At 42.9% G+C, this 14775-nt stretch overlaps 1 protein-coding gene across 6 annotated transcripts in view; it reads left to right on the top strand.

Moving 5' to 3' along the window:
* Positions 1-14775, top strand: part of LOC310999363 (beta-1,3-galactosyltransferase 1-like) — a 107636-nt gene that overhangs the window by 46614 nt on the left and 46247 nt on the right. For 4 of the 6 annotated variants that reach the window (XM_083989753.1, XM_083989756.1, XM_083989757.1 and 1 more), the window contains one exon: positions 2818-2875. The exons of the other annotated variants lie outside the window; for them this stretch is intronic. The gene's annotated coding sequence lies outside the window, so the exon portion shown is untranslated. The remainder of the gene's footprint in view (positions 1-2817; positions 2876-14775) is intronic. 6 annotated transcript variants of the gene reach the window in all.

Raw genomic sequence — 14775 nt, forward strand, 5'->3', positions numbered from 1 at the left:
TAAGTGGGGTGTTTTTATGGGCTGTTTTCTGCAGCGAGTTCAGAAACAGGGAAAAAACAAGCTCATCACTCATCACACGTTTTAGAAAAGATTCCTACAAACGGAGCCTGGATGGACTCCCAGAGGAGAGAGAGACAGAGATACCAACTCTAATGATTGTTGGCATCACAAACTAAAGGTGCATTTGAGTTCCCTTTTATTATTCCCTCGTTGTTGAATAATTAAGACCCATTGTTATTTCTCGGCCACCCACTGTAATGATGGCAATAATTCATATTATGCTGATTAGCACAGTGACAGCAGAGGGAGGGAGGGGTGGAGCGTGTGATGCGTAATGCTTTCCAAATGGCACCATTTCTTTCTTTCTTTCTTTCTTTCTTTCTTTTTTTCAGTCAGAAATATTATGATAATTAGGAACAGAGGCATGTTTCAGCAGACAGAGGTAATGTATGAGAAAAAGAGCTGCTAGGCCACCGGAGTGGGTTTTAATGCACTAATAAGTATTTCTCTGCATCTGTATCGTCAGGCAATTTACAAGGTGATTGCTCATCAGCTGCCTCCTGGAAGTGTATGTGTGTGTGTGTGGGCTCTAACACTGCTCCATGTGTGTGTTTTTTTTTTATCTTTCTCTTCTGGTGAGTGTATGCAACATCGTCCTTCTGTAGTGTGTGTGTTTCTATGTGTGTGTGAGCGGGTTGTTAATGGAGGCCTGTAATTACTCCGGAGCCGCGCTGACAGCTCAGTATATCTGAGCTGGGATCAGGTAGCTGACTTCACGCCGCGGCCCCGAGACACGCCACTCAAGGCCGAGGGGGCAGGAAGTTCTTCCCAATTACCCAGTTCGCACTGCTCTCTTGGCTGTTAGCAGAAGTGGTGACAGGGCTCCATCCTGGCTTTGACAGGGGTGGGGGTTCGCTCTTCGCTCTCTCTCTCTGTGTTAACCTCGATGGCAGCGTGATAGAAACACCATCATAGTCTGTGCTTGTATTTCTCTCTCCGTCTGCTCACTGGCGCGGTCTTCTCTCTCTCATGTCGGCCGGGTCCAAATAATCAGACCAAAAACATCACAACAGCTCCACCAGAGCTGAAATGATCCGTCTATTTTGTTCCAGCTGTTCTCTATTTTATGCCCCTGCACTGCACTAAATACCTTCTGCTTTCAGGTGGCTGGTCGGACAAAACAACATTTGATGTGGTCAGCCTGAGCTCTTATACTTATACTCAACCCACAAAATAGTCTTCAGATTGATCAATTATTGGATGGATTCCCATTATGATTGATGCAAACTTTAAAAGGATAGTTCAACATTTTGGCAAATTGGCCCATTGCCATAATTCCTATAGTTTTAGGAGTAGGTTCATTACCTTTAATTGTCGGTGCAAGCTGTTTTTAGAACGGCGGAGCAGAGCCGTGAGCTGCTCAGAGCTACACTACGGAGGCTCATGGGATTTCTTGATTTCCCTCATCAAACTCATCAAATACACAATCCAACAACTCCAAAACACTCTGGTGGACAAGTTGTGACCTGCACATTCACCACGCTGTGAGATAATAATGGAACGTTACGAGACAGAGTTGTTTTAGAGGTCACAACTTGTCCACCAGAGCGTTTTGGAGTTGTTGGATTGTGTATTTGATGAGTTTGATGAGGGAAACCAAGAAATCCCATTAACCTCCGTAGCGTAGCTCTGAGCAGCTTGCGGCTCTGCTCCGCCGTTCTAAAAATAGCTTGCACCATCAATTAAAGGTAACGAACCTACTCCTAAAACTATAAGGATTAAGGAAATGGGTCAATTTGCCAAAATGTTGAACTATCCCTTTAATGGAAAGGCATAAAACTCACCCACAGTGGGATCCAGGATACCATGGATACCATGTGGTCTACTCACTTTACTGTGTAGTGTGGCCTTGGTCTTGTTTTCCCTCACATCATGACCTCAGAGTGACATCACTCACTCTGTGACCTAGACATAAACACCAGCATACGAATCAGGCCTTTAATTGAAATATTTTTTTCTTGGGAAATATTTTTTAATTAGACTTGTCTTATCTGAGCTCCGTGCCTTCCTCAAGGTAAACGGAAACCTGAGCCTGTTTTTAAAATTCGACGTGTGTGTGTGTCGCCGCCACGGAAGCTTATTAATCAAGAGGGAGAAGGAGGAAAAAAAAAAGAAACTCAATTTGATATGAGAGAATTTCATTTGACCTTTTCTGGGCGTAAGTGGGCCTTGAATGATAAGTTCTCATGAAAGAGCATACATCAATAGATCCCTCCACCTTCTGCGCCTGTTTGTTGCCGTAGTTAGGAGATAGCAGTGGCGGCGGCGGCGGCGGTGGCGGCGGCGGTGGCGGCTGTGGCAGCATACTGATGAGTCGTGGGCTGGTTTACCCTTAAAACTTCCCCCATGGTCCGTGTCGAGATACATTTGGGTCGAGCTGAGCCTTTATGCAGTTTGTATGAAGGATGCGGTGTATGTGTGTCTGTGTGTGTGTGTGTGTGTGCTTTTCGAAGACACACAATACAGATTCTTTGCTTTATTTTCTGATAGAATGGGTTCAACTTTCAACTGAACTAAAGCAGGATTCATTTATTCATGTTAACGAGATGCTTTTTATGGATTCGCCACGAGCCTCGGCAAAAAGAAGTTAAAAGTCTTAAAGCCACACACACACACACACACACACCTCCTACATCTTCACAATATCATCTAATCTCCTCTCTTCCCTTTTCCAATATCCTTTCTTTTTTGAAGTCTCATATCACTTTTCCTGACCCGGCTCTCTCTCCCTGTGTGTGTGTTTTTTTTTTCTTTCAGAGAGATGGTATGAAGAGACGGAGCCCATATTGCGTTGGACGAGAGCCAGCTGTGTCAGGTACGGTACTGTATGCTACACTGACCTCAGCTTCCTGTCTATTTGTCAAACCTCTGCCCAGTCAGGGATGGAGCCTATTTCTGCTTTTAAAAGGCCTTTGGTAACAGCTCGACGCGGCGGTCCTTTATTTCACCGAGCCTTCTCTGCACACGGAAACTGAAACCTTGAGTAAAAAGTTATTGTTGCCTCTGAGGTTCACTGCTTCAATCTTGCTGTTTAATGAAGCCCTGCGTGCATTTAAGACTCCCGTGTTCCCTTTGTCATCAAAGGGAATTACCAGATTAATTATTGAAGAGAAAATATGGCGCACGGTGACGCTGGTGCAGCTGCGTGTCACCTCCTTTCTCAGGTCTCTTCTGTCTCCACGTGCTGTTGAGCAATATTTCCTGTGCAGTTGTCTTTTCTATTATACATGTGGTTTCATATTCAACTAGTTGTAATGGAGCAGTTGAGGATGTAGTTTCTGGTCCGTGGGCGGCGGCTTCTTCTTGTATACAGCTGTGTTATTGACTGAATTTTAAATGGATGAGATTGTCGCTCCTGCTCCTGGCAATACGTAGGTTTTTAGGAGGTTGTTTTAAGTTACACCGTTGAATGAACTAACGAAACTATATCAAACTCGAACAAGGAAACGTGAGAATTATGTCAAACCGAAATAATGGTGCTTCATTTACAGTGTATGACATGTACAATAGGGGTGGGAGAAAAAATCGATTCACATAGATATCGCGATATCTTTTTTGACGATTTTTAAATCGATTTTTTTTTTCAAAAATCGATTTTATTTTATTTTTTTTTATTTTTTAAATATTGTGCAATGTGTATTTGTTAGCCTCTTTTACATACAGAGAGTACAGGCTTTGAAAAGGGTTTAAGTTCACTTTATAATGGAGTATGTTAATTTATAGGCTCCTACAGTATTTGTGTGCAGATAAATGTTAAAAATGCAGACTAAAAATCGAGAGAATCGGCAATATCGTAGAATCGCAATTTAAATCGAATCGCCATCCAAAAAATCGTAGAAGAATCGAATCGGGAGAAAAGCATATCGTCCCAGCCCTAATGTACAATGGAAATAAACTATATCACCAAGCAAATGCAGTGGGACCGAACTCGACAATCCTCCGATCTGTCAATTAAAAAGGGATATAGCCTTAAGACAGATCCTCCAATCATTATGCAAAACCCATGTGATCATCATGTAAAAAAAATGATTCTGTGGGTGCTGAGCTTCAACAGTTTTAACGCACTTAAACGCTACAGGAATGAATGAGAAGGAAATGGCGTCAGTTGACCTGCCATAAGAAGTTTATTCTGAATGAACTCATCTCAGAGTTGAACACAGTTCGTATCTGACTATTTATTTTTGGACATTTTATACAAAGCAGAGCAATCGCTGTTTGGTCAAAATGTACTGTATGACATGTACTGTAGCTGTAGAGCTCTACCAGGTACCAAGGTTATATAGTACTATATTCAGTATGGTGACGCATGGCTGTGGCAGCACTGTGTGTGTTATGAGGGGGACAGGGACAGGGACAGGCCAGACAGACATGTATCCATAGATAGACCATAGATCCATAGAGAGGTCATGGAGAAAGAGAAGAGCCACGACAACACTGTAAACACCGCCAAATGAGCTTTTTTGAACTACTGAATAAGTCTCTGAATGGTTGTTGTGAATAGTAGGAGATTTCAGATAAATGTTCTTTATTTTCAGCGTGTCCTTGTTGATTATTGACAGTCTTCATTGATTCTGACAGTTATGTTTCAACTAAAGGAGAGTGGATGCTTCATGAATGAGGCTGTAAAGTCTGTTTAGATACTACTCTGCCAACTGAAAAGCCTGTGAAGAATAAGAACTTGAATGCAAATCATTTTCACTTAGACACCGTTTCTTCTTTGACTGCCTTCATATAGACACACAGGCATAACAGTGGCCGTCTGCAGCAGGGAAGTGAGTGAACAAGCGCTCAGAGCAGTGGGGGCTAGACTTGACATGACCTGGTGTTTGTTTGTAAAGCTGCAGATTTCTTATTCTGCTCAAGTGCTGCACAAAAGACGGAGAGAAGGAGAAAAGCATTAGAAAAGGGCGGTGTGTAATGTTTGCATGTGCAACTGTTAAGGAGGAAAGATGCTGAATGAATAGACGCACGGTCTTCGCTTTATATTCTCATGTTATTCATTCGAGTTAGGTTGAAATACTCAACGATCACAGTTTTTCTGCCTTGTTTATGTTCAGTGTTGCCTTCCAGGACGGCAAATGATAAATGCATCACTCTGTTTAGGTATCTTAAATTCAATTTAATAAACTTTACGCATCAAATTAAGAGTATACAAGACTAAACAAGTCCCATTTCTGAGTAGTTGACCCTTAAAGGGACAGTTCATGAAGGCAGCATTGGAGAATGTACCGGAGATTTATCTTTGCTTCCTGGGTCGAAGAAGAGCTGATGAGAACTTGATGTCTCCTTGGATGAAGACATGACGTGGTCACAGCTTGTAGCCAAAAGGTCAAAGGTCAACTTCATATTCTGCAGAATGGCACCTCCATGCTGTAAATCAGGAGCAGGAGAGGGGGGGGTGTGACCTTGTTTCCTGCAGCCAGACTGGTTGGTGGAGGCGTACGTTGTTGGTTAGAGGCCGAGACAAACCTTTTACCTTTTAATATGCTGTGGTGTTCTTTCTCTAGTGTTCGTGCCCGGGGTGAAACTGTTACATGTGAATGACGCGAAACTGAGAGAAGCTCATGATTTAAGATTTCAGGACTCAGGAGTCCGTTTGGCATTTGGACCTTTGACCTGAATCAGGTCGGAGATGTAGGACTGTACTGTATATCGCAGTGTAATAGGATCTGGTAAAGCCTCCAGTCTGTGTATGAATATTTTTAATACCTCAGTGGGTCTTTAGGTCAACTAAATTTTTGGAATGGATTTAAATAGCTTTTTCCTTCCCGGGGTCATTTTTTTCCTCCTCATTAATCATGCATCAGGTTTATGTCGGTTTAATCTCACCTCTAATCCGAACAGAATCAGAGCAATATTGGCCTTTTTTTCTTCCAGAAAAGCTTTGATCTCTATATTTTTTACACAGACTGTATAAATTTAAAGACATATTTATAATCAGGGCATGAAGATGCATATAAATAAGGAAATTACATGGTCCGACAGCTGAGCACTGGAATATTTAAGAGGCTAACAAGACGCCAGAGAATAGAAAATCCTCCCCAAGGCCCAAGTACTGAATGGGTCAAGCGCCAAAAAAATGCTAAAGCCTGCATTTCCCATCATGCAACTCCATTGCATCGTTGGTAAATGGTCGGTCAGTGCCTGCAGGTTTATGGCCACTTCATCATCGTGGCATTATGAGGGTTACTGTGCCAAACTGTAACATGCGTCTTCAGAGACACACAAGCCCTAAAGTTGCACTATTTGTCAGACATTATCTCAGTTAAGTCTTGCCTGAATTTCTAGATTTTTGTCGCCAGAAGTCAATCTTGCATTGATCCCGCCCCCGTGAGACTGCAACATGTCAGTAAAGCCTTAAGGGAACATGTAGAAATTTAACACGACAACAATGAACTGATTGGAGTTCGTCGGTCAGAGCTCAAAGGTCACTCTGACCTAATAAAACATTTTTTTTACCCTAACTCACTAATTATGAAGTTTGTGCCAGCAGCCAATGATATTGATGACTGGCGATCAACAGAACGATCGGCAATTAGTCACAACTTTGTAAATGTCAAGACGATATTTGACTTGTGTGATGTAGTAACTATAAATCTATAACCTACTTGAATCTATATGTAATTAATTTTTTTTAAAGGGCAGAATTTTAATAGAACCAGTTGTCTTATAGTTGGTCATCCAAAAGATCTGGATGTGCAGAGGTAGCTTCCTGCTTCTCTGTCCTCCCTCTGTGTGTCTCTCTGTGTGTGACCTGCCAGTGTTTGCAACAGCCCACAGAGACACAGACAGTTAGCATACATATGTCCCATGCCCCATGCAGGCTAAAGTTCAAATCTCCTGCATATGCGCACTTCCTTAGTGCCACAGGCGGGGGCCGTGTGGAAAGGTCACCGCTCCCGCTGACTGACTGACTGACTGACTGACTGAGTGAACGAGGGAAGTAGCAGCTTTCTCCTCTCCCACCGCCGCCTGTGTTTAGCCGCCGCCGAGCTGCTTACTCCCACTCACCTAATCACCACTCGGCATGCCAAATTAATACATGAATCATATTACTACTCTGCATATAATTTGCATTTTCAAGCCTTGAAGAGTATTTTAACATGATGTCATTTTTAATTGCTGCAGCTCTGCAGCCAAACACATTGTGTCTCCAGCTGTAGAGCGGCACGCTTCCCAGAGCTCTCATCACACAGCCATTCCTGGTTTTAAAACCCATCAATGAGAAAAAGCTTCAAATTAGATTATTTTTCACTGGTAATACAGTATCTTAATTGAAATACAACCAATTCTGAGTGAGTGTAGAAATCCGTCTATTTCCAGTTGATGGTAGTACGTTTTTTTTTTTTTTCTTTTGCAGTGGTGTATTTTGAAAAGCTGCATCTCTGGTGGCTTTAATTTTCATGCTCCACAAGTTGCACTTTTTAAATGAATGTAAAATCGGAGCGCACACACTTCATGGTGAAATATTTAGTGAAAAGGACGCGATGTGTTGACGAGCCTTGGGGCGGAACAGTCTGTATCTCTGAGGCTTCTTTGAACTCCTTCCCAGATCAGGACTCTGGAGGTTACAGCCAATTCTGTATGAATATATATATTATATACAGAGAGAGAGAGAGAAACAGTTAAAAGTAAGTCCATTTTGCAGCACTTTATCCAGCACTTTCATTTATAGAATTCGTTTAAAATATTCAATCAACCCTTGAGATAATTTTTCTGACAAGTCAGAGGATTTGATTTCTCTTTTTTTATTTCCCCTTATCTAGCTAGTGAAAAGGAGAAACTGCACTGAGGCGCTGTGATGAATTATACCCAATACAATACCCTTTAGTAGTGTTAGTGAAGTGAGTCTGTGACACAGATTCAGATCCAGGGGTGAAAAATGATGACATAATTTAACTTCCTTTTATTATAAAAGCTGAAAAACTGAGTGTCTTTGTCGTTCTGCGTCAGACAAACACGTATTGAAAAGAGGTGGAACCAATGACTCATCAGCTTCACGGGATGAATAAAGTTTTTCTCTGAAAAAGCCTCAGGTTTTAGGAGGTTGTTTTGTAATAGCTCAGGTTTTAGGCGTCGCCTCTGGGCTTTATAGGTTAATAAGTGTGTCAACAAGCTGCTCATGTAAAACGGTTTCAGATTATACACCGTTCCCATCATCTGAATGTATTTTTGTTTAGATCTGCTCCACACTCACTATATATTACCCTGGATTTCATCATAATGCTGCATATCAGATTAGTAGGAATTTCAGTAATAGATGGATTCATTGCTCACCCAGTTCGAGTCGGTGTTATTCTACCACCACAGTGACGGGCTAATTGAACAGTACACGCTCCAGCCCCAGCTGCAGGCGCTATTTGCATAGCTTCATCATAATTTATCAAAGACACCTCAGCAGGCGCTTCATCATGTTTCAAGACCGCTTTCTCCAATTTTTTTTTTTTAATGCCTATGAATATATTACACCACCGCCTCATACGTCTTTCCCAGGCTACCCCCTCCTTGCGCCACGCGGCCTCAAAGAATGAAGTGCAAACACGAGGGCTGCAGTTTGTCACGCATGGTTTCCCCCGGCGTGAACTGCAGCGCGGCAAACGGCAGTGAGTTATCTGACAGTGTGGTGCGATATCAGAGAGCACAATGCTTAATTCAGTCAGGAGGAAGCCTCGGAGTTGAACGTTTTCAGTCTTGGCGCAGTTGTTGTAACTCATTAGTGGATTTTTCTTTTTTCAGTGATCAATCACAGCTGAATTATTGAGAGTCATTAGGAACGTAAAAACCCTGAATGCTGGCCTCAGGGGGAAATCCATTTTGGTGCAGTGGGAGGTAAAGGGCTGATGAGTGGGGAGACGATATGTGTGTGTTTGTGTGTGTGTGTGTGAACAAGAGGCATCCAGAACTCTACAATCAAAAAGTTAGCATGAGTCACAAAATGAATTCCCACTCTAATCACCAGCAGACAGATTAAAACAAGAAAAAGCATTAAATCTGTTGTATCAGTGGTGCAGCACTGTCTCCTGTGTTTAACCACAGGGTTCAGTTGGCTTCAAATTAAAGGGGAACTATGCAAGTCTAGTCGCTTTAGCACTAATTCGGTTGCTTTTTTCTCTACAGAGCTCCCCCTACAGTTTCGGAGTGCAAGACAAGTTAAAGAGAGATTACGGATTATGCGGCGTGATAGTGTCGTAGTGCCGTACAGCCGTCCATGTTCCTCGCCAGACCAGAGCTTTTTTTTGGCCAAGAGATGCTAGGTGGAAGTCAGAGAGCCTCCATTCTCCCTGTAACAAGTTATTTAACCATCACAATTACTGAGAAACTGTTGAATTAAAGCAGAAGTAAGCGATCCGGTCGTTTTGGCTAATGCTGCGTTACAGGCAGGCTTTTGAAACCGTAAATTACAGCTTCAAGTCACGACTTACGACTTTGTAGCGTTCCAGGCAACCCACTCGTGTTTTTCCGACCTGTTTTACCTGTGAAAGTGCACTATAATGGCCACTCGTAACTTCCGACCAGTGAACCCGCACCAGATCGAACTGGTACGAGTTCACAGGTCGGAAAAACACGAGTTACGGGCTGCCTTGAACGCACCATAACGTCTTGTCAGCCGATGGAGTTAGCAGCCCCCGCCCTCGTCATGGATCTATTGGTCCTCGTCCCTACGTCACCACATTCAGGCGCATCCCTTGGCTGCACACACAGCCCTTCATGCCGTTCTCTCTCCTCATTGGATAAAACTTGTAGGATACGAGAAAAGTTTTCTCCTCGACTCAGAGCAGAGCAGAGCAGAGTGACTGAGAGACCTGTGTTTCGGTCCAAACACTCTATGTAAGTGATTGCTGTCGGAAGATATAACTATTTAAGACTTATATTAACACAAAAATATCGCTTACTTCTGCTTTAAGGTGAAAATCTTGCATAGTTCCTCTTTAAAACCTTTCCCATGATGCAGCTCCATAGCTGATGGCCCAACATGGTGTGACAACAGCAGTAGGAATGACACTAAAACGCCACAGCAGGTCACTGAACCCACATAAGTTTGTTGCAATACAGAGGAGAGATCGGAAAAATAATCTTTAAACTCAACAAAACATAAAATATTTTGTCACTTTGGACACAAAACAGTTTGAGTTGATAACATAGCCTTGCTTTTTATTATGTTTCATTCAACAAAAATGTCTAGTTTTCATCCTTTTGTTACGTTTATCTAACAATAATAATAACACTGGTCTTCACTGACGAATGAAACAAACCACCTTTGTTACACAGACAGGGGCGTCACTCCGACTGGCGACTTGCTGCTTGCTAGATAGTTGTTGTTTTTTTCTCCAAAGATAATGAAATAAAATCTGTCATATCTTGACTTTTAACAAATGTTTAAAATCATTTTCTAGGCAAAATGGTTCTTATAATAAATCATATGTGGACATGGCACATCCCCTTTAATGGCTTTGATTGACAATGGAAATAGAAGATTGATTCCATCTCTCCTTTCAATTTAAAGCACCTCAACAATGACAGCTTCTGTGGTTTCATTAAATGAGCTGTGTTTGTACTGTTGGCAGATTTGCAGACAGCAACACGCACACACACACACAAAGACCGCAATTTCAAAGCAATGATAAAACTATTAGGGCCTTTATTACACAGTCGACTCGCCTGCTGACTGGCATTGTTTGGCATTATTCCATTTCAAATGGTCTATTTGTGATTATGGCATGGGAACAACAATAAGGCCTCTTAAAGTGTCTTCAGATCAATGAAGTGAGTCTTTTATAAGCTTTCCAAACATCACAGCGGGAAAGGGCAATCTCAGAAGATTATACTTGTCAGATTAAATGAAACTGTGGTGGGGTTTCAATTGGCGGCGTCCTGATTCGAACAATAACGCCTCACCGCTTTGAAAAGGAGGAGCCGGGGCACTGGGGGATGCATCTCAGCTCTTCTCCGGTCCGTGCACGGGTTGATTTATAAAGTGTGTCTGGGTTCAAACAAGTGCTAGGTTGGATGAAAGGGTGATTAATCCAAGCCCGGGTTTATTTGTCTGGGCTGACACATGAAGCGCAGCGGCTTCCCCACAGGACCTCACCTGCTGCTGCTGCTGACGTGCAGGATCTCAGATCAGATCTGGTATCGATCACAGCAGCGTCGGATAGGAAATCCAGATGAGGTCGTCATTTAACCTGTTGACAGGTGTTGAGCTGAGCGGCCTTATGCATTAAAGCAGAAGTAAGCAATATTTTTGTGTTAATATAAGTCTTAAATAGTTATATCTTCCGACAGCAATCACTTACATAGAGTGTTTGGACCGAAACACGGGTCTGTCAGTCACTCTGCTCTGAGCCGAGGAGAAAACTTTTCTCGTATCCTACAAGTTTTATCCAATGAGGAGAGAGAACGGCATGCAGGGCTGTGTGTGCAGCCAAGGGATGCGCGTGAATGTGGTGACGTAGGGACGAGGACTGTTATGGTGCGTTCAGGGCAGCCCGTAACTCGTGTTTTTCCGACCTGTGAAGTCGTACCAGTTCGATCTGGTACGAGTTCACGGGTCGGAAGTTACGAGTGGCCGTTATAGTGACTTTCACAGGTAAAACAGGTCGGAAAAACACGAGTGGGTTGCCTGGAACGCTACAAAGTCGTAAGTCGTGACTTGAAGCTGTAATTTACGGTTTCAAAAGCCTGCCTGGAACGCAGCATTAGCCAAAACGACCGGATCGCTTACTTCTGCTTTAATGCATCCATCACTACCTCAGCGTCATGATGACATCATCACTGGGATAAGACAAACAGGTTGTGACCCCTGTAGACATCACAATACAGTGTGATGATATGCAGCCATGCGTATAAGAAGCAGTGGCAGTAACCAGTGTTACTGACTCTCCTGTAGTTTCCATGGGAGTCATGAAGTAGTGGTGAGAGTGGTATTTTTAGCTTCTGCCCACACACATGACAAACTACAATTGCACTTCTTACGATGCCAGTGTTGTCAAAGAGGAGACGAATGAATGGATGAATATGATTTACAATTAATATGCAGTAGATCAATATTAGATTTCTTTCAATATTAAATTGAAGAAACAAAAAGTCCACCATGGTTTTACCCATTTAGTTTTACTGGACTTAACTTACTAATGTGTGAATGTGTGTGTGTGTGCATCTCCTCTTTCTGCTGTCTTGATCTGCACTTTTGTCATGCTCACTGTGATCTGTGGAGGTGGAGGCAACGCTCATATTTTTGGTTGCATATCAGAAACGTTGTCGGTTTTTGAACAAGTTGAACACACGAGGAAGCAGGAGACTAAAGAGAACAAGGGGGAAATAATCTATCTTTGGCTCTTTTTCCATTAACATTTCTGTTCTTTCTGGATTATCAAAATAGGATTAATAATAATAACAGTAATAATAGAAAAGAGGCTTATTGTATTTGCTCCACATTGGCTTCCTATAGCTCTTCTTTCTGCCTGACAAACCAAATATCAATGAGAGAAATCAATGGGTCTGCTGCTCTGAGCTGAGCTGCATAGAGGCGGTGTCTCCCTCAGCTGGGCTGCAGGGTTTAACCTGGACTGTAAAGAGCTGCTGGTCCAGCTTTATGATTACACTACAGGTTAAATAACGGTCACTTCCTGTTTGTAAGGTTAATATCCACGGGAGAAGCAGTGAATTGAATGTGGTGAAGCTTAGTGCAGTGTTTTTTGGTCTTTGCAAGTCAGAGTACCTCTTGACAAATGAAGGTTTCATTTAAAGTGAAGGTCGCTAGATTCTTTAGTTTTGAAATCAGTGGAGTGAATCCCCCCCACCCCCCCACCCCCCCTTTTGTATTTCTCTCAGCTGGTCATTTCAAAGCTTTTGGCCGACACATCCCTGTGAGACATCCATGAGCTGTCAAGTCAGCCACCATCAGAGTAGAAAAGTTAGATTTTGTTTGTTTTGTTTTTACTTTTCAACCCCAAAAGCCCAAAGATGTCGGTATTCTTCAACCAGAGTTCTTCTCTAAACGGATGAATAGCGTGCGAACCCCCCCACCACCACCACCTCCACCTCCCACATCAGTTCTTATCTGCAACCGACAAGCCAGCAGGCAACGCCCACTCCGCAGCGATTCACCAAGCGTGTGGAGGCGGTTACAAAGACAGGAGGAGCGCACGCCTATGCTCTCGTTTCTGCCTCTTTACACAACTAATTACTGTCACTCTCTGCAGAAATGAGTTGGAGTTGTCCAGAAGTGTGTCCGTTTTCTCCATATGTCTGTTTTTGTTGCACCTTTGACAGGGTAGGCTATCTGCATGTCTTGAACAGCCTCCAAAATGTTTCATATAGTTTTCTGTAGGTAGCTGGAACAATCCTAAACCTTGTTGGCAGCAGTCGTGGACACAAAATGTTGTCGTTGTCACAGAGACTTGGCTGTCAGGAGACATTACACCTTTAAACTAGAGGAGGGATGGAGGAGATTCAGTGTTAGCTCTGCTGTATTCTACTGCAGTTAGCCCCAACATGTCCGATTGCCCTTTGACAGTAGCTCAAAATCTGCCCTGAAGACGAGAAACTGCTCTGAAGACGTATTCTAGCATCTTCAGCACCCACTCATATCAGAGGGAGCTCGTCTTACCTTGCAGGTGTGATGCTTTTACCTTTTTTAAACGTTTGCATAACTCAGCTGTGTTGGTTCAGTGGCCGGCTGTGTCCGACACCATTGTCCAGCGCCTCGACAACTACTCGCTAGATTGACACTAAATTGGTTATCGATCGCCGCGGTTCCCCAGAGGGCCATTCCTAATGATTGCGTTGATCACCTGACCTTTTCTCCAACGGCTGTCAAGTCCAATTTACCTGCTAACAAACACATGCATGAGATGAGCATCCCCAACAACTAGACAGACCCCAGTGATGTGTTGATGTGGATGTTTTTTTGTTTTTGGTGCATTTGATTCCTCTCCTCCTCCTGCACAGTAAATCTCCTCCTCTGTTTCGACCATTTAACTTCTCCTCTCTCTTTCTCTCACTCCCCACTCTTTCCATTTCCTGGAGGTGTCTCCTCACACACAAGTCGGTCACCATGCCTTTGAACAGTGCGTTTGATGTTAGAAATTAGCCAGAGCGCGTGGACTTCACCCAAATCCTTTAGTCTTTGTGCCTTTTTCTGAGCGATTGCGTACTCTTAACCATGCACGACGACTTTGATAAAGCTCAACTCTGTAGATGAATAGACCCTCCCCCCGCACACTGACAGTACACTTCATGAAGGCGGCTTTTATGTGCCGCAATGTATTTACTCCAATGTGGGGGCCTGGACTGTGGCACAATGGTGTTTTGATGCCGCATAAAATTAGAACCAGGTTCAAAAGGCAGGATTTTCTGTGGCCATTTATCACGACTGCCTTTATCAACTAGGTCATTTTTCTTTTCTTTTCTTTTGAAAGCCGGCGAGGAGAAAGAGAGAAAGTATAAAGTAAGCAGCCGCATGGAGCAGAGTGAGAAAGAAAACACAGTGAAAATGAGGTAAAAGATGAAGAGAATGACAAAGAAAGCGTGTGTGTGTGTACAGTATGTGTGTGTGTCCTAGTCCATGTTCATTTGTGAGTTTCAGTTTCTTTCCCTCTGTCTTGGCAAACATGTTGACATTCACTTTTACATTTTGGAACATTTTCAGTTTTTGCTGCTTCGACTGAAACCGGAGAAGAAAAGAAAAGAAGAAAAAAAAAAGGAAACTTTTAA

Source organism: Trachurus trachurus (genome assembly GCF_905171665.1).
Source record: "Trachurus trachurus genome assembly, chromosome: 2".
Taxonomy (NCBI): domain Eukaryota; kingdom Metazoa; phylum Chordata; class Actinopteri; order Carangiformes; family Carangidae; genus Trachurus; species Trachurus trachurus.